The sequence below is a fragment of the Pongo pygmaeus genome, chromosome 19 (genome assembly GCF_028885625.2).
Source record: "Pongo pygmaeus isolate AG05252 chromosome 19, NHGRI_mPonPyg2-v2.0_pri, whole genome shotgun sequence".
In the NCBI taxonomy this organism is placed as follows: Eukaryota; Metazoa; Chordata; class Mammalia; order Primates; family Hominidae; genus Pongo; species Pongo pygmaeus.
The window spans coordinates 44,258,325-44,277,010 of NC_072392.2; the positions used below are offsets into that span (position 1 = coordinate 44,258,325).

At 42.5% G+C, this 18,686-nt stretch overlaps 1 pseudogene across 1 annotated transcript in view; it reads right to left on the reverse strand.

Moving 5' to 3' along the window:
* Positions 1-18,686, reverse strand: part of LOC129017839 (keratin, type I cytoskeletal 18-like) — a 90,399-nt pseudogene that overhangs the window by 71,220 nt on the left and 493 nt on the right. The window contains exon 2 of the transcript XR_010124625.1: positions 6,476-6,591. The product of XR_010124625.1 is annotated as a keratin, type I cytoskeletal 18-like (transcript). The remainder of the gene's footprint in view (positions 1-6,475; positions 6,592-18,686) is intronic.

Genomic DNA, 18,686 nt, shown 5'->3' on the forward strand with positions numbered 1-18,686 from the left:
TGGTATTACAGGTGTGAGCCACCCGCCCGGCCTTGTTTAATCTCTTAAGAGACTCACGTTGTAACTATATCTGGCACCAAGGTTTAGATGTTAAACAATGCTGACAAAAATTGTTCCTCCCTCCCTCCCATTTTGTTGTTGTCGTTATTTTTTTTTTAAAAGAAAACTCAATCTTTGGCTAAGTGGAGATGAGACTTTATGCTGACTGTGTTATATTATGAAGGCACTAAAATAAACATGCAGATGAAGCAGTACGCTATTTCCAAAAGCAGTCCAAGTGGAGTGAGAGCATTTCCATAGGAACCTGGCTTTCAAAACTGGGCTGTCAAAAGAACAGTTAAATGCAACACAAAGTGGGCCGGGCACGGTGGCTGACGCCTATAATCCCAGCACTTTGGGAGGCCGAGGCAGGCGGATCACGAGGCCAGGAAATCGAGACCATCCTGACTAACACGGTGAAAACCTATCTCTACTAAAAATACAAAAAATTAGCCGGGCGCGGTGGCAGGCGCCTGTAGTCCCAGCTACTCAGGAGGCAGAGGCAGGAGAATGGCGTTAACCCGGGAGGCGGAGCTTGCAGTGAGTCGAGATCACACCTGGGCGACAGAGCGAGACTCCGTCTCAAAATAAATAAATAAATAAATAAATAAATGTAACACAAAGTAAGAAACTGTCCAATCACAGTTGATTGATGGTCTTTTTTTTTTTATCTTGTTCTCAATTCACTGCTTGCAAGTAATGTATGTATTAAAGAAGAGTGAAAGCATAAGTAAATTCACGAGTCAAGGCCAGCTGAGAGATTCAAGAGCAGCGTGTTGTGACTGACAACAGTGAAAGGAAAAGCAAATGTTAAAGGGAGAAGGAGAAAACAGAAAAAATTTAAGTTATACACATTAGCACCACTTTTACAAAACCACTCAAGAGGATGCTGTCACCTTCTCAGAAAAAAAATGGTAGCGGCATTTTTCTTCAAAAACTTTAGGTTAAAACTGTTATTTAATTAAATCTACTTTCTCAGGGACTATAATAAAATAGTTAATAGGCCACTCTAAGTCTTTCCAATCATAACAAAGACAACAGAAACAATAGACACTTCTCCCAGTATCCCCTCCCCTCACCAACCTCCCAGGGCAAGTGAATGACCAACACAGAAAACATGGACCTTTCCTATCATTTCAAACTACCTGCTTTTGGAGGAAAAGAGGCAGCTCTGTGACTCTGCAGGAAGGGCTAGTATTCAGTATGGTCCCCTTTCCCACCAATAAGAGAAAAACAGTTCTATAAACACTTGTCAAAGTCCAATAGGCTTAAGGTAAGGTTTTATAAACATTCATCAAAAATCCAATAGGCTTAAGGATGATGGGTAACACAAGGAGGCACATCAAAATAACTTATAACAAAGTAAAAACAAACCAGACTTGTCTATCGCTGAAATGATCAAAACTTTCTCTGTGAAAGAACAAGAAATTCAATAACCAGTCTGTGAGAAACAAGCAATCTATTCTCTCTGTTTAGTACTGTGATTTTTTCAATTATTCCCATGGATGCTTTTTTTTTTTTTTTGTGAGATGGAGTCTCACTGTCACCCAGGCTGGAGTGCAGTGGCACGATCTCAGCTCACTGCAACCTCCACCTCCTGGGTAGCTGTGACTAGAGGCACGTGCCATCATGCCTGGCCAATCGTCTTTTGTATTTTTAGTAGAGGACGGTTTCCCCATGTTGGCCAGGCTGATCTTGAACTCCTGACCTCAAGTGATCCACCCGCTCAGCCTCCCATTGTTGGGATTATAGGCCTAAGCCACCGCGCCTGGTCCATGGATGCTACTTTTTAATTTAATTTTATTTTATTTTTTGAGACGGAGTCTTGCTCTGTTGCCCAGGCTGGAGTACAGTGGTGTGATCTCGGCTCACTGCAACCTCTGCCTCCAGAGTTCAAGCGATTATCCTGCCTCAGCATCCTGAGACCCTGGGATTACAGGCACACGCCACCACACCCAGCTAATTTTTGTATTTTTAGTAGAGACGGGGTTTCACCATGTTGGTCAGGCTGGTCTCAAACTCCTGACCTCATGATCCGCCTGCCTTAGCCTCCCAAAGTGCTGGGATTATATTACAGGCCTGAGCCACCACACCCGGCCCATGGATGCTATATTTATAACACTAAGTTGGTAGAACTAGCTTATGGCTCAAACATGTAATCTAGACAGAACAAGAGCAATGAATACTAAATATCTTTCTTCCCTTTTCTTTTTTTTTTTTTTTTTTTTGAGACAGGGTCTTGCTCTGTCACCCAGGCTGGGGTGCAGTGGCACGGTCACACAGCTTCTGCATCCTTCACCTGCCGGGCTCCCATGCCCAGCCAATTTATTTCTAAAGTAGTAATTATTTTGAAAAATAATTTTTTAAAAAGTAACTCTTTACTTAGTTTCAGTTACTATAATAATGACTAAAAACCTTTTGGCTTTTTTTTTAAATAAAATATATAATTTGGGGTTTAATTATAATCTCATAGAACCAAAAATAAATTATAGAAACTTTTTAAAAACTGTCGGCCGGGTGCGGTGGCTCACACCTGTAATCTCAGCACTTTGGGAGGCTGAGGTGGGCGGATCACCTGAGGTCAGGAGTTCAAGACCAGCCTGGCCAACATATAGCGAAACCCCGTCTCTACTAAAAATACAAAAGTTAGCTGGGCATAGTGGTGCACGCCTGTAGTCCCAGCTACTTGGGAAGCTGAGGCAGGAGAATCACTTGAACCCAGAAGAAAGAGGTTGCAGTGAGCTGAAATCATGCCACTGCACTCTAGCCTGGGTGACAGAGCAGGACTCTGTCTCTCAAAAGACACAGACACACACACAACTGCGTGGTTTACAACTAACAAATAAGCATGATACAAGTAGGCTGCTTATAATTTTTTTTTCTTCTCAAGAGTCAACTTGATATAATTTAAATGGACATGGAAGAATTGCAAAGGAATCCTAACTTTTAGTTAATAAGGCAACTGAATTTTGACAAAGGGTAATACGCAAAAAGCTGGTTTTCTACATAATTCAGAGTTCTCACAAACCACCTATTTGTTTTCTCTCTCTGCTCAAGACCCCACAATGGTGGGTGTGTGGCCTGTTCTTCGGTTGGAAATTAAGTTCTTCTAATTGGGAGGCTGAGGCACGAGAATCGCTTGAACCTGGGAGGTGGAGGTTACGGTGAGCTGAGATCGCACCACTGCACTCCAGCCTGGGCAATCGTTTGAGACTCTGGCTCAAGAAAAAAAAAAAAGTTAAAAAAAAAGAAGAACACTTAAAATTTTACTCCCAAATGATCAGGCAACAGAAATAAGATCCCTCTTATCTTGCGTGTCCTACTTCTTTTTCTTGTCTTACATATTTGTTTATTCTCCTATTTCCTGTGTCCTACTTCTGTCTAACACAGTGCAGGCTATGAAGCTCCTCCTCCTCCCTAAACTATCATGTCACAAATAATGCATATATTTATGTATTTCGGAAGTAAATTTTCATTAGAAGTATAATTATTAATAGACATTTCTGAACATGCATTTATTTATTTAAAAAATTAAATATCCAGCCTGAGTACTATGTACTATTTGCTATTTTAAGTGGAGAAGGTAGCACTATTTAATAAATAAGGCATATATCAATTCTACTCCTATTCATTGAGATTATTCAACAATGATTACTCAATTAGACTGCCTCTGATAGCGTTCTCCCTATGATGTGTGCTAGAAAAAAATCCTGGACATTGTGAGAGGTAAAATAGCATTAGTCTCATGTGCCACAGGAATAAATTTTCCAAAAATCTTTCAGTGTAGCCCTCTAAGAAGGCTTAAAAATGTTAAATATCATTTAATTTAGTGGTTTAAAAAAAATCTTTGTTGTGTATAGTAATGATGAATACTAGGTTGCAAATTTCATCTAATTAAATTTCCTGCTACTGTTGAGTACCCACAGAATTATAGCTTGTGTAAGGATATTAACCAACCACGCACCTTGTAGAATATGGTACTGGGGAGTTGATTCTGATAGCTCTGATCTGAAACTTTTGACCCCCCCCCAAGTTTTAAAATTAAAATGGAAAAATTATTTTTCAAATACAAGATACTGATCTAGCCTACAGATTTCATTATTGTGATAATCCCCAAAATAATACAGAATAAGACACAAACCAGTGATTTTTAACTTAGCAAAGTGAGCTTGGCATTTTATCCTTATGTCAAAACACAAGACTAGGCTTTCAGTTAAACAGCAGATGAGAATTCTCCCTCTGCAGTATTATCACATGCGCCATCAATTACTGCCATGCCTAAGTCTAGCATCATGAAAGCACATTAAGATAGAAGGTACTCTATGCAGTTTTCACTGGACCAGAAGGACAGAAATAAGAAAGGGAGGTGGAGTCCAGGCGTGGTGGCTCACGCCTGTAATCCTGGCACTTTGGCAGGCCCAGGCAGGCGGATCACCCAAGGTCAAGAGTTCCAGACCAGCCTGGCCAACATGGTGAAACCTCATCTCTGCTAAAAATACAAAAATTAGCCAGGGCATGGTGGTGGGTGCCTGTAATCCCAGCTACTCAGGAGGCTGAGGCAGGAGAAGCGCTTGAACCCAGGAGATGGAGGTTGCAGTGAGCCGAGATCACGCCACTGGGTGACAGAGCAAAAACTCTATCTCAAAACAACAACAAAAACGGATGGGAGGCGGGGGAGATGGAGAGAAAGAAGAGAAGAAATTTACATTGTGCACATGTACCCTAAAACTTAAAGTATAATAAAAAAAAAAGGCAGACTATGCAAAACAAACCAGATCATGGCTGCTTAGCTAATATGGGCCAACTGCTGTGGAAGAAAAATGTACACCCCAAGTTGTGTAAGTTTCTATAAACATCTAAACAGACACACAAACACACAAAACACCAACCTAATTAGGAACATTAATATATGTTGGTCCTTTACTATGTTACAGTTTTGAAAATAAAAGCCAAAGTTAAACTATCTGCACTCTCTAATTGCCTTATTTTCCTAAGAAGCTAGTGTTTCTTAAGGGGAAGAGGGCTTGTCATGATGGTTATAATGATTAAGATTCCCTCTTTGACTTTTTTTCCACACTCGAGTTTTACCAATAACTCACTGAAACCTTATTAAATATGTGCACTTAAGCACAAATAGTAAATGCTGATGATAATGACAAGTTCATTTTAACAATGGATGTGTTATTTAAAAATAATGTGTTTTTCAAAATAAAAATAATGTTAAAAAATTTAGACTTTTTTTTTTTGAGACAGAGTTTCATTCTTGTTGCCCAGGTTGGAGTGCAATGGTGTAGTCTCAGCTCACTGCAACCTCCACCTCCTAGGTTCAAGGGATTCTCCTGCCTCAGCCTCCTAAGTAGCTGGGATTACAGGCGCCTGCCACCATGCTCGGCTAATTTTTTTGTATTTTTAGTAGAGATGGGGTTTCACCATGTTGGCCAGGTTGGTCTTGAACTCGTAACCTCAAGTGATCCACCCACCTCAGCCTCCCAAAGTGTTGGGATTACAGGTGTGAGCCACAGTACCCAGTCAGTTTTTTGTTTTGTTTTTAAACTAAGAGCCAGGTAAATAAATCTCCTTGTTCTATTGCTTGATATCATCAGTGTCTAAAACTAAGCAGTGTGAAAAGATAGAAATAATCAACTTTTGACAAAAACTAGACATTTCTTAAGACACAGAGCCCAAACTTGCCATGTTTCACAAGAGTCTGATAAATAAAACTTATTACTCCTTAACTGTTTCTTCTCTTTTTTTTTTTTTTTTTTTTTGAGACGGAGATTCATTCTGTTGCCCAGGCTGGAGTGCAGTGGTACAATCTCGACTAACTGCAACCTCCACCTCCTGGGTTCAAGCAATTCTCGTTCCTCAGCCTCCAGAGTAGCTAGGATTACAGGGGTGCGCCACCACGCCCAGCTAATTTTTGTCTTTTTGTAGAGATGGGGTTCACCATGTTGGCCAGGCTGCTCTCAAATTCCCGACCTCAGGTGATCTGCCCACCTCGACCCCCCAAAGTGCTGCAATACAGGCATGAGCCACTGCACTCAGCCCTTAACTGTTTCTAATGGAACTTTCAAAATTTTTTTTCCATATTCTACTTATGTAGGAACATTTCATACATAATTATGTTGCCCAGGAAAGGTAAATCTATAAAGGATCAAAATACATTTTACTCCTTTATTCAATTCACAAAATGCTAAACTTTAACTTGCTACCTTCAACAAAATATTAGTATGGGCCAAAAAGATATTTTTCCCCCATCAAAATTCTAATGTGTTTTTAGATTGTTTTGGAATGATTTCCCAACATATTAAATATTAGATTACATCCCAAACTCTATCTGGTTACTGTATGGCATGCAAGAAAACAACTCTAAACTATATTGGTTATTAATAAGTTTAACTTCATTCACATTAAGTGTCACACAAACACTACCTACCTAACTGGCTAAGACCCGAAATTAAGCAATGATCATCTTATGGATTCTGTAGGCTTGTCAAGCGATGCTTGTTCAGTTTCCAAGTATCCTTCGTCATGTTGATCAAAGTGATTACCCTGAAAAAAAGATGATCACAGCTATTTTTCAAGAGCAATAAATGTCAAATTTATTAACAGCCTAACCAAACTAAGAGTTATTTTTAAGTTTGTTTTTTTGTTGTTTTTGTTTGCCTTTTTTTTTTTTTTACCTAAAAGGAGACTGCAATCATTCTTTTTCAGTAGACAATCAAAACCACACCACAAATTCCAACTTTAAAAAATTTATAAAAACGTATTTGGGCCAGGCACAGTGGCTCACGCCTGTAATCCCAGCACTTTGGGAGGCCGAGGCAGGAAGATCACTCCAACCCAAGAGTTCAAAACCAGCCTGGGCAACACAGTGAAACCCTGTTTCTGAAAAAAAAAAAAAAATTAATTAGCCACATATGGTGGTGTGAACCTGTAGCCCCAGCTATTCAGGAGGCTGAGGTGGGAGGATCACTTGAGCCCAGGAGGTCGAGGCTGCAGTGAGCTGTCATCAAGCCACGGCACTCCAAACCTGGGTGACAGAACGAGACCCTATTTCAAACAAAACAAAACACAATTTATTAGGAATTTAGGCCCAGTAATCTGAACTTTTCTTCTCCTAACAAGTGTTGAAATTGTAAACTAAAACACTATCAACCATTTGGGACACCAATTGTCTTAGACTGACTACATTAGGAAGACTATGGACTCTTATGAGCTGAGGCAGAGCGCGGCCCGTTCCCCCAGGGCCCTCCAGGCTCCTCCTGCCCTGGCCGGCGGGTGAGCTGGGGGCTCCGGGACAGGCGGCGCCCTCCGCCCTGCACACACCTGGGGCCCCGCTGTGGCTGCCCCCTGGCCAGACCCAGGCCTTGAAGCTTCCCCATCCCATCTCGGGACTGACCGCGGCATCGGCCTCTCTCAGCCCGAACCCCGCCCGGCCGCCGGGTCTCCTGGCCCAAGCCTGCCGGGCCTCGACGAAACCCCACCAAGCCGCCGGCACGCAGCGCCTTTGGGTGGCAGCGGGAATGGCGGGCCGGGAAGCCTGGCGGCCGCACGAACACCACCTAACGGAGGACCTGAGGGTGCAGAGGGCCCGGGAAGGCGGCCTTGGGACGCAGGCAGGCTCGGCTGCCTGGTTAGGCCTCGGAGCCGCGCAAACCCGGTCCCAGTGACCGCTCTGTCCCCATTGGCTGAGACCACCTAGTCCTGACCTCAACGGACAAAGGCCTTAACGGGCCTAGAAGGAGAGCGCAGTTCCGAACGACGACCGGTAGAACGGTTAGCGGCCATCGGGCGGTTGGTCTTAGTGCTACTAGACCTTGCTGCTGGAAGAGAGAAATAGTAGAATGACACGCCATATTTGGCCCGTTGGAAATGCCCACCACCCTTTGGGAAGATTTACTGGCCGTTTATAGAAGGCCTGTGTGTATAATATGAAAACGCTGCTCTCAACTCCACCCCAACATTTTAATAGAAAATATTTGCCACATTTAGCCCTTCTATAGATGGAAAGAGCCACGCTGTTTTACTTTTATAAGCAATATTGCATTAAATTTTTAATAATGAAGAAAATCCTTCCTGGGTCGAGTGGGGACTTAGAGAACTTTTCTGTCTTACAGGAGGTTTGTAAAATGCACTCCCAGGCTTTTCAAGAAATTAAAAACAATCTCTTGACAGTTTCCAAAGCAACTATTCATCAAGATGATCTGCCTAGAGAGATAAACATACCCGTATAATACTGTATTTGATCATAAGCAAGTTGTCACTGCAACTAAAATAAGTAAAAACAGTTTCAACAAATGATAGTTGCAGACAACTAAGAAGTTCTCTCTAATCATAGTTTTCACAGATCTCCCTGCTTCATTAGGAAGGAATAGCCCATAATTTAGTTTTAAATCAAAATATCAATTTTCTGGTTCCCTTCTTGCAATAAAGTATAGGGCATGAGGATTCGTGAGTCCCACAATGACCTAAGTCAAAAGACTAAAGACTTCAGTCTTTTGGTCTAGCCTAAATGAATTCAGTGTGTGGAATGATACAATAACCGGAATATTAACAAAAAGTTACTTTGCTTTCTCAAGGTAAAATTAAAATTCTAATTGAGGAATTGTACATGTACCCCAGAACTTAAAGTATAATTAAAAAAAAAAAAAGGAAAAAAAACTGGACTTCCCTGGGGAAAAAATCCATTTGATGATGTGGCTTCACCGAGTATTCCTTTGTGAACTCCTAGATGAAATTTTCAAGGCAAACAGGAAAAGCACTGAAATTGCTGAATGGGTGAGCATTGTATGCCTGATTCATTAAATATATGCATTGGTAAATATATAAAAAAATTCTAATTGAATAAATAAAATTCAGAGATGGGGAACTCTAGGATGTAATTTGCCACATTGTATCATAAATGTTAAGTTTCTCTCACTAGACTCTGAAGTCCTCAAGGACAAGAACTGAGTCTTGTTTATCCTTTACAAACCTAATACTTAATATGGCAGCCAAACACTAGGGAACAATGAGGTGCTAACATTAAGTGGCAATGATGAACAAGTTCTAGAACAAGATGGTGGTGGTGATGGTCATACAATATTGTTAATGTACTTAATGCCACTGAACTATATACTTTTGTTTTAAGAGAAGGGGGTCTCGCTCTGTTGCCCAGGCTGTCTTCAAACTCCTGGGCTCAACGATCCCAGGCTCAGCCTCCTGACTAGCTGGAACTACGGGCTCCACTACAGGTGGCTTGAATTATACACTTTAAAATAGTTAAAGTGATAAATTTTATTACATGTATTTTACCACATAAAAATAATAAAAATAAAATTGTATGGCAAAGTCTATCCAAATGAAGAAAGGGAAAAAAAAAGGAGACAAATGGAATAGCAAGGGACAGGAGTATGTTTTCCAAAGACAAAAAAAATAAAAATTAAAAATTAAAAAATAAAAAAAGGACTTACGAGTAGGTATTTCAGGAATAAGAAAAAGCATTCATCAACAAATGATTTTTTAAAAATTTAAAATAGCTATTAATCCTGAAAGTCTGTCTTAAATTAACCTCAATATTTTGTCCAATGATTTTTTTTAAATAATGCCTGCTTCTTGGCATTTTAATTTCTACTACATTTAAAATCTTAAGTTAATTTAAAGGTGTTAATTGCAAAGTACTTCTAAATTACTAAATAATAAATATTCAAATACTGAGATTAGCTCAAACCTCATTATATTATAGAACAGCAATGTACAGCCGAATATCAATTCTTTCACTCTACAGGTCTATACAATTTAATGATAAAAGAATAGACGAGGCACAGTGGCTCATGCTTGTAATTCTAGCACTTTGGGAGGCCGAAGTGGGAGCATTCATTGCTGGAGGCCAGGAAGTTGGACTTCAGCTTGGGCAACATAGCGAGACCTTGTCTCTACAAAAAAATTAGCTGGGTGTGGTGGCATGTGCCTGTATTCCTAGTCCTATAGTCCTAGCTACTCGGGAGGCTGAGGCTCCTGCCTCACTTCAGCCCAGGGGTTCAAGACTGCAGTGAGCTGATGGAGCCACTGCACTCAGGTCTAGGTGGCAAACCAAGAGTCTGTCAAAAAAAAAAAAAAAACCATCCTAAAAACAATAATTGTGTACTACTTTTTAAAAAGTAATTAAACCTTTAGTTTGTTTAGAGACAGAGTCTCTCTCTGCTACCCAGGCTGGAGTGCAGTGGGGCCATCATAGCTTACTGTAACCTTGAACTCCTGGGCTCAAGCAATCCTCCCACCTCAGCTAGGACAACAGGAATGTACCACCATGCCTGGATATGTTTTTGATTTTTTTTTTTTTTTTTTTTTTTTTTGAGATGGAGTCTTGCTCCGTCACCCAGGCTGGAGTGCAGTGGCGCGATCTTGGCTCACTGCAACGTCCACCACCTGGGTTCAAGCAATTCTCCTGCCTCAGCCTCCTGAGTAACTGGGATCACAGGCATGCGCCACCACACCCAACTAATTTTTTTTTCTTTTTTTTTTTTTTTTTTTGGCCAGGCTGGTCTCAAACTCTTGACCTCAGGTGATCCACCCGCCTCGGCCTCACAGAGTGCTGGGATTACAGGCCTGAGCCACCGCACCCGACCTGTTTGATTTTTGTAGAGTGGTCTCACTCTGTTGCCCAGGTGGTCTCAAACTCCTGGGCTCAAGTGATCCTCCTGCCTCTACCTCTCAAAATTCTGGGATTACAGACATAAGCCATCAAGTCTGGCCTAGAATATTTAACTTAGGACAACTACGTGATGGTTTTAAACAAAAACAGAACTGCCCCCAAATGTGTCACTATCAAAGATGATATGAAGCACAAACAGATTATTAGAGAACTACCAAGTAATTCTACAAAAAAGAAAATGGGCATCTTCTAGGAAAAACCATTTCAGCTCATCCCTACTGCATGAAGAATCACACAAGTTTTTCCAAACAGATAATGAGTCATTAGCAAAATCTTCTTTTAATCTTAGGCTTAAAGTTATTTTAGAAAACCCTTCTGTAGATTACAAACTACTGTCAGCAAACGCCAGGTTCCAAATAAGACACTTAACAAATTTCTAAATTTGTTAGCTAATTAACTTTTCAAATCATTCTGGATCTGTCAGATGCAATACAAATCAGGATTAATAATATAGTTTTAGAGTTTTAGTCCAAAAAAAGACCCACACATCTATGATTAATCTCCAACAAAAGTACAAAGAGAATTCAACAGAGAAATGATAGTGTTTTCAATAAACGACACTAGAACTCGGTGTCCATATGCAAAGCAAAAAAAGAGCCTCAATCCATACTTTGAATCATAATAAAAAATTAACTCAAAATGCGCTACAGACCTAAATGTAAAACTGAAAATGAAATATTCTAAAAGAATAATACAGAAGAAAATCTTTGTGACCACAGGCTAGACAAATATTTTCTTAGAGACAGCCCAAAAGCACAATATATGAAATAAAAAATTCATAAGCTGGACTGGGAGAAAATATTTACAAAGCTTATTACTTTAAAAAAAAATATGTTGATTCCTGGCTAACACAGTGAAACCCCATCTTTACTAAAAACACAAAAAATTAGCCAGGCGTGGTTGCAGGTGTCTGTAGTCCCAGCTACTCGGGACGCTGAGGCAGGAGAATGGCCTGAACCCGGGAGACGGAGCTTGCAGTGAGCCTAGATCGCGCCACTGCACTCCAGCCTGGGCGACAGAGCTAGACTCCATCTCAAAAAAAAAAAAGTGTTGATTTAGAGTAACTAAGGCTCACCCAGGCTACAGGGCAGTGGCACAATCACGGCTCACTGCAGCCTCTACTCCCTGGGCTCAATTATTCTTCTGACTCAGCCTCCCAGGTAGCTGTGGGACTACAGGTGTGCACTAGCACATCTGGCTAATTTTTGTTCTTTTTGGTGTGTGTGTGTGTGTGGCTTTTTTTTTTGGGGGGGGGGTAGAAACAGGGTTTTGCCATGTTGCCTATGTAAATGAAATGAGAAGAGACTGGTTCATACAAGACAATTTTTATTTTATTCAAGTTAACCACGGTAAAGACTGAGTTCTTCCACATCCTTGCTCTTGTCCACTCCTCTCTCTCCATTTTTTCCGTTTCTTTTGTTTTCTTTCTTTTTTTTTTTTTTTAACAGCCTGTGTTACCCAGGCTGTTTTCAAACTCTTGGGCCCAAGCAGTCCTGGTGCCTCAGCCTCCAGAGTAGCTGGGATTACAGGCCCACAGTCTTTTAAAGGTAATTAGCACTGTTAAAATTATGCCCATTAAGGACATTTTTTTGTAAGATGCTTTTCTTGAGACATTTTTGTTAGACTGAACTCATAGGCAGAACTTAAAAAACATTTTTTTTTTTTGTAAGAACTTTTAATCTTACCTCTAGATACATTATCTAGTCTGACAGCCTGGTCACAGGTGAGGAAAGGTTGTGCTAGCAATGTCTTTAATTTTTTAGTACATTGTGGCCCCTTTTATTAAAATATTCTATTAAACACAAATAATACAAATGTAAAATGGATGTTGTTAAAAGTTCACGCTACACTGTAACAAGTAAAAACTGAAAGAAAGCCCTCCTTTCTCCTCTGTTTCATTTCTTAGAGGTAACCATTGTTTTCAGTTTGTTACCAGTTTTTTAGTAAAGTTTTAAAATTTTAAAATACACATGCTGTTTGGAAGATGTGCTTCAGAAATATTGCATATGAGTTTATTGTAATTATTAACTTTTGTTTTGTTTACTTTTATATAGATAGACTTTATTTTTTCAAGTAGCTTCACAGCAAATTTGAGCTGAAAGTAAAGACGCAGCCTCCTGCACATTTGTTATAATACATTTGTTACAATAGATGAAAGGTCCACTTTTGGTGTAGTTTTATGCATTCTGGCAAATGTATAGTGACATTTATCTATCATTATAGTATCATAGAGAATAATTTCACTGCTCAAAAAATCCCCGGTGTCCACTTGTTCATCCCTTTACTTTCTTCCCCTCAAATTCCTGGCAAGTACTGATCTTTTTACTGTTTCCGTAGTTTTGCCTTTTCTAGGATGCCATATATTTCCAATGGTTATGTAGCCTTTTCAGATTGGCTTCTTTCACATACTGCTGAATATGTATCCAAGATTCCTCCATGTCTTTTCCTGGCTTGATAGCTCATTTCTTTTTAGTGATAAATAATACTCCACTGTCTGGTATATCACAGTTTACTTATCTATTCACCTACCAAAGGATACCTGAATTGCTGCCAAGTTTTGGCAATTATGAATAAAGAGTGCTATAAATATTGGTGTTTTGGTTTTTGGGTAGACATAAATTTTCAGCTCCTTTAGTTAAATACTAAGGAGTGTGATTGCTGGATTGAATTGTAAAAATAGGTTTAACTTCGTAAGAAACTGCCAAACTGTCTTGTCTTCTCTTTCTTTTGACAGTGTCTTTTGCAGAGTGGAAGTTTTAAATTTTAATAAAGTCTAACTTACCAATTCTTTCTTTCATGGGTGTGCCTTTGGTTTTCCATTTAAAAAGTCATCACTAACCCCAGTGACACCTAGTATTTTGTTTGCTTTTACTTGGTGTTCGTGTCATTGTGATGAGACTACATTTATTTTAGCAGTAGGAGGAAAAAGTTTTGTGCTTCACTACCAGGGATTACTATGATTGTTGTGATTACTGTGATTGTTTACTTTTGTGGGAGTTGATGGTGTTTATGTTTTTGCATTAATGTTAAAGAAATCAATTAGCTTTTTTAATAGGGTAACTTTAATTCAGGTTAAGTCTGCAAATTTGTGGGATTTTAGACCAAGAAATGGCATGAAAGAGTGTCTAGTTCAAGTTCATTTTACAAATGAAGGTACAAAGAATGAGGAATACGACATGATTTGCATGAGGTCATACAGCGAATTATTAATGAAGACAGGACTTAGAATTGCTGATAACCTTTTTTAAAGAACTGAGATGAAAGATGTACTGATAATTTTTCTTGTATAATAAATACTTTTGATGATGTGTTTATTTCTTATTCCTTTTGACTTGGTGTTGTGGCTCCTAATTTTTCAAAGGGTAAGTTTTAAAACAGTGAAAAATATAAACAGTTTTTATACTTTTCAAGGAATCTATGATCTAGTGGGAAATATGTCCAGAGACATGAGCTCCAATCAGTGTTGCTCAGTGGAAACGGACAAACTTTCAGAGACAGGTTCAGAGGACGTAACAGTGCCACCAAATAGAAGCAATTGGGGGCGGGGGTAGGGTGGCCTTCAGCCAAATAGTAAAATACATAGAGATGGGGGAGGTAAACAGGGGTGGGGTGAGAAGGGTGGGTGCATTTTAAGTAGAGAGAAAAGTGAAGCAAAAGCTGAGAGGTGAAGGAAGAGCTTTGTACAGTTGCTGCCGAAGAGGCAAGTGGCCAATTTGGCATGGCCTGCTCCAAGTACCTTTCAGCTGGGGTGACAATGCTAGAATTCCCTTTCTGCCACCATTGGGTTCACTGTTAGGCTTATGGTGTTTGTCTCATCACAATATACTTTTTAAAAGGCACTAAACATTTTTCTCATAAGGACAGGGTCATTCTTTCCACACTGTTGTCTTCCTCAGTTGACCTCTCTTAGAGCCATTTGCATTCTAAGACTTATCTGACCTCATCAAATTAAGAGCTATGGTCCCCCACTAAAGGAATTTCAAACAGCTGGACAGAATTTTTTTGGACAGAGGGACCATCCACTGAAAGTGCTTGGCCTTGAAAATCTTTATAGGCAACAAATTTGGCTAGGTGACATTTGGGGTTTTTTGTTTTGAGACAGGGTCTCACTCTGTTACCCAGGCAGGAGTGCAGTAGTGTGATCACTGCTGGGTTCAAACCAACCTCCCACCTCGGCACCTGTAGGTGGGACTACAGGTGCGTACCACCACATCGGCTAATTTTGGTTATAGAGATGGGGGTCTCACTATGTTGCCAGGGCTGGATGAGATGTTTTCTGAGAAACGGTCGCATTGACACCTGTATACTTACCACACTTCCTGGACAAATCCTAGCCCACACTCCTCCGGCCCCATTGCCCTCCAGCAAGCAGTTATAATTAAGTTCTACAGGGAACTTAATTATAACTTCCCAAGGAAAGGGGAAGCTGGGTGGAGCACAGAGCACACACCTAACCCACCCCAAGGTAAATTAAAAGGTACCACTATATCCTTAAAGCCATAATGGGTGGAGGGTGGGAGCAGTGCTGCCAGGCCTCTCCAGCTGCGTAGTGTGCCAACCTAGCCAGGCCTCTCCTGGGCCCTGGGTTTGGTCTGAAGACCCTGTGCGGGAAGGCGCTGCTCTGCCCTAGGGATAGAAGACTTGGCCTGGGGCTGGGCGTTAGGATACCAGGGTTCCGGTCCCTGCCTTGTCACTCACTTTGTGACCTGGGACAAACACTTCTCTGAGCCTCAGTTTCCTCATGAGGTGTTAGGCCCTAGGCCCTAGATTATCTACAAACGCCCTCCCAGCTCTTCATGTTCCATTTTTTTTTTTTTTTTTTTTTTTTTGAGACGGAGTCTCGCTCTGTCACTCAGGCTAGAGTGCAGTGGTGCGATCCTGGCTCATCGCAACCTCCACCTCCCAGGTTCAAGTGATTCTCCTGCCTCAGCTTCCCATGTAGCTAGGACTACAGGCGCACACCACTATGCCTGGCTAATTTTTGTATTTTTAGGAGAGATGGGTTTTCACCATGTTGGCCAGGCGGGTCTTGAACTCCTGACCTCAGGTGATCCACCCACCTCAGCCTCCTAAAGTGCTGGGATTACAGTCCTGATCAACCGTGCCCGGGCTTTTTTTTTTTTTTTTTCTGAGACAGAGTTTTGTTCTGTCGCCCAGGCTGGAGTGCAATGGCGCTATCATGACTCACTGCAACCTCCACCTCCCAGGTTCAAGCGATTCTCCTGCCTCAGTCTCCTGAGTAGTGGGGACTGTAGGTGTGCACCACGATGCCTGGCTAAGTTTTGTACTTTTAGTAGAGTTTGGGTTTCACCATGTTGGTGAGGCTGGTCTGGAACTCCTGACCTCAGGTAATCCACCTGCCTTGGCCTCTGCTGGGATTACATGTGTGAACCATCACGCCCAGCCTTCATGTTCTCATTTAAGTGAATGGTTTGGAGAAGGGAGAGAGGAGCTGTATACAAAAGTCCCCCTTATCTGTTCCAAGACCCCCAGTGGAGGCCTGAAACCATAGGTAGTACTGAACCATATTGTTATTTCCTATACATACAAACCTATGATAAAGTTTAATTTATAAATCAAGCGCAGTAAGACATTAACAATAAAACAGAACAAGTATAACAATATACTGTAATAAATAGTATGTGAATGTGGTCTCTCTCAAAATATCTTACTGTACTGTAGATCTCAGCAAACTCAGCATTATTTCCTAAGTCAAAAATCTTCATCTTTTCACATAAACGAACTTTAGGATTTCTCATTGGCATATCCGAATTATCACATCGCTACCATTGCACTTTAGGGCCTTTGAGAGGGGTCTCACTGTTGCGGAGGCTGGAGTGCTGTGAAGTGAGCATAGCTCACTGCTGCCTCAAACTCCTGGGCTCAAGGGATCCTCCCACCTCAGCCTCCTAAGTAGCTGGGACTACAGGCACGCCACCATGCCCAGCTAATTTTTTTTTAAGAGATGGGGTCTTGCTATGTTGCCCAGGCTGGTCTTAAACTCCTGGCTTCAAGGGATCCTCCTGCCTCGGCCTCCCAAAGTGATTACAGGTATGAGCTACCACACCTGGCCCACTATTAAATAACATAAGGGTTACTTGAACACAAGCACTGTGATACCTCAATGGTCAATCTGACAACCAAGATGGCTACTAAGTGACTAAGAGGAGTAGTTAGTCTGGGAACAGAGTGGAGTCTGAGAAAGAGCAAATTGCCTTTAAAGATTTATGGTGTGAACAAAATGGCCTCTCTCCTCAGGTGACCTAAGGTTTCCCAGGCATTGACTTTTTTTTTTTTTTTTTTTCTGGAAAAAAAGCAGCAGCTAATTCTGAGTCCTCCCTCCTGAGCCCCTGGAAGAGTGTTCTCTCCATGGAGCCCGGCTCCCCCCTCGGAGCAGGACAAACAGCCCTGAACACCCCTGCCTCCCTCTGGCTGCCGGCTCTGTGGTCCTGGGCAAGGCTGACCTGAGGCTCAGGGGACGCCAGAACTGTGTACCCTCACTATGCTCAGCCACCCGTGCTGTTCATCCCCTGCTCCCCACCCAAAGACCTCCACATTTCTCCTACTGTGTCTCCTTCCAACCTGCTCCTTCTCCTCTCCAGCCAAACCCCTCCACTGTCACCTCCCCCAGTAACTGGCACTTGGCTGAGGACTCAGCTTCCCCACAGCCCTTTCCAGCGCAGGCTATTCACCTTCTCGCACTCTTCAAGGTCAGGATGAGCGGCCTCCCCGCTCCGCAAGGCCATGTCTACACAGCTTCCCCTCCACTCTCATCCCATGCTCACCTTCCTTCTGGTTACTCCCCCGTGTGCAGTGGCATTTTCACCACCACCACCCTGGGTGGCCTTCCCTTGACCTCATCTCTAAAGACCTTCCCCTCCACTCCATTTCAGCCGCACACTCCCACGGGCAGAACCTCTTCCTGACCCCAGGAATTCAGGTATTGCACGCCCTCCTCATAAGCTCCCACCCTTCTGGCTCAGTGACTCCCATCACGCTGGCACGTGTTCCTCAGCAGGCCTCAAACCCATTCACTCCTCCACTGTCTCCCTGTCTTACAGCCCCCTTTGGCCTCACCTCTCCCTCTCCCCCTACCCAGCTTGAACTGTACCCTCCAGCACTTCAATCACTCTTCTTCAACTCTTCAAAACCACCTTTCGCTTTTCTGAACCCAAATTCTGTAGGGGTCCAACAGACTTCTTCTGGATAGACCCCGCACTAGAGAAATGCAAAGCACACAGCCTAAGAGACTGGGGGCCTCCGGGTCAGCGGCCCCCCACCTCAGCTGGGCCTTCAACACTGCCATAATCCCTCTGTCCTAGCCCATAGCGCCCCAAGGGAAGGGGAAGCTAGGCGGAGCGCAGAGCACCCACCTAACCCACCCCAATCCTTCCATTCCTTCCGCCTCCTCCAGGGCTTTGAGCCGCATTTCCTGCTCTTCTCGAGTAGGGGTAACCTCTCCCACTGTCCAAACTAAACTAGCTCAAGTCTTTCTCACCTGAAAAATAAACTCTCGAGTGCATCTCTCTCCAGCTACTGCCCCATGTCTCCTCCCCTTCGTGACCAGCTGTCTACACTTCCTGCCTCCATTTCCCCACTTTCTTACTCCCTGGCTCCTGCCCCCACGACACAACTGTTCCCCACAGGGCCACAGGCGGGCATCACTCAGTGTTGACACGGCTGCCCCTCCCTGTGACATAGCCCCCTACTAGTCCGCTATCTCAGTCCCCTCCTCCCATGACCCGAGGCTGGAGCTCCCCCAGGATCTCTCCCAGGCCCTCTGCTCGCCATCAAAGGCGGAGGCGGATGCCTCACAAGCCTACATCTCCAGACAGGCTCACCCAACTGCCTCCTCCACCCAACGCTGCAGCCCACTCAAGGTCCACGTAGTCCAAGCTGCATTCCTTCCTCGCACTCCCTTGCCCTGTGTCCCCTCTTAGCAAATGGCAGC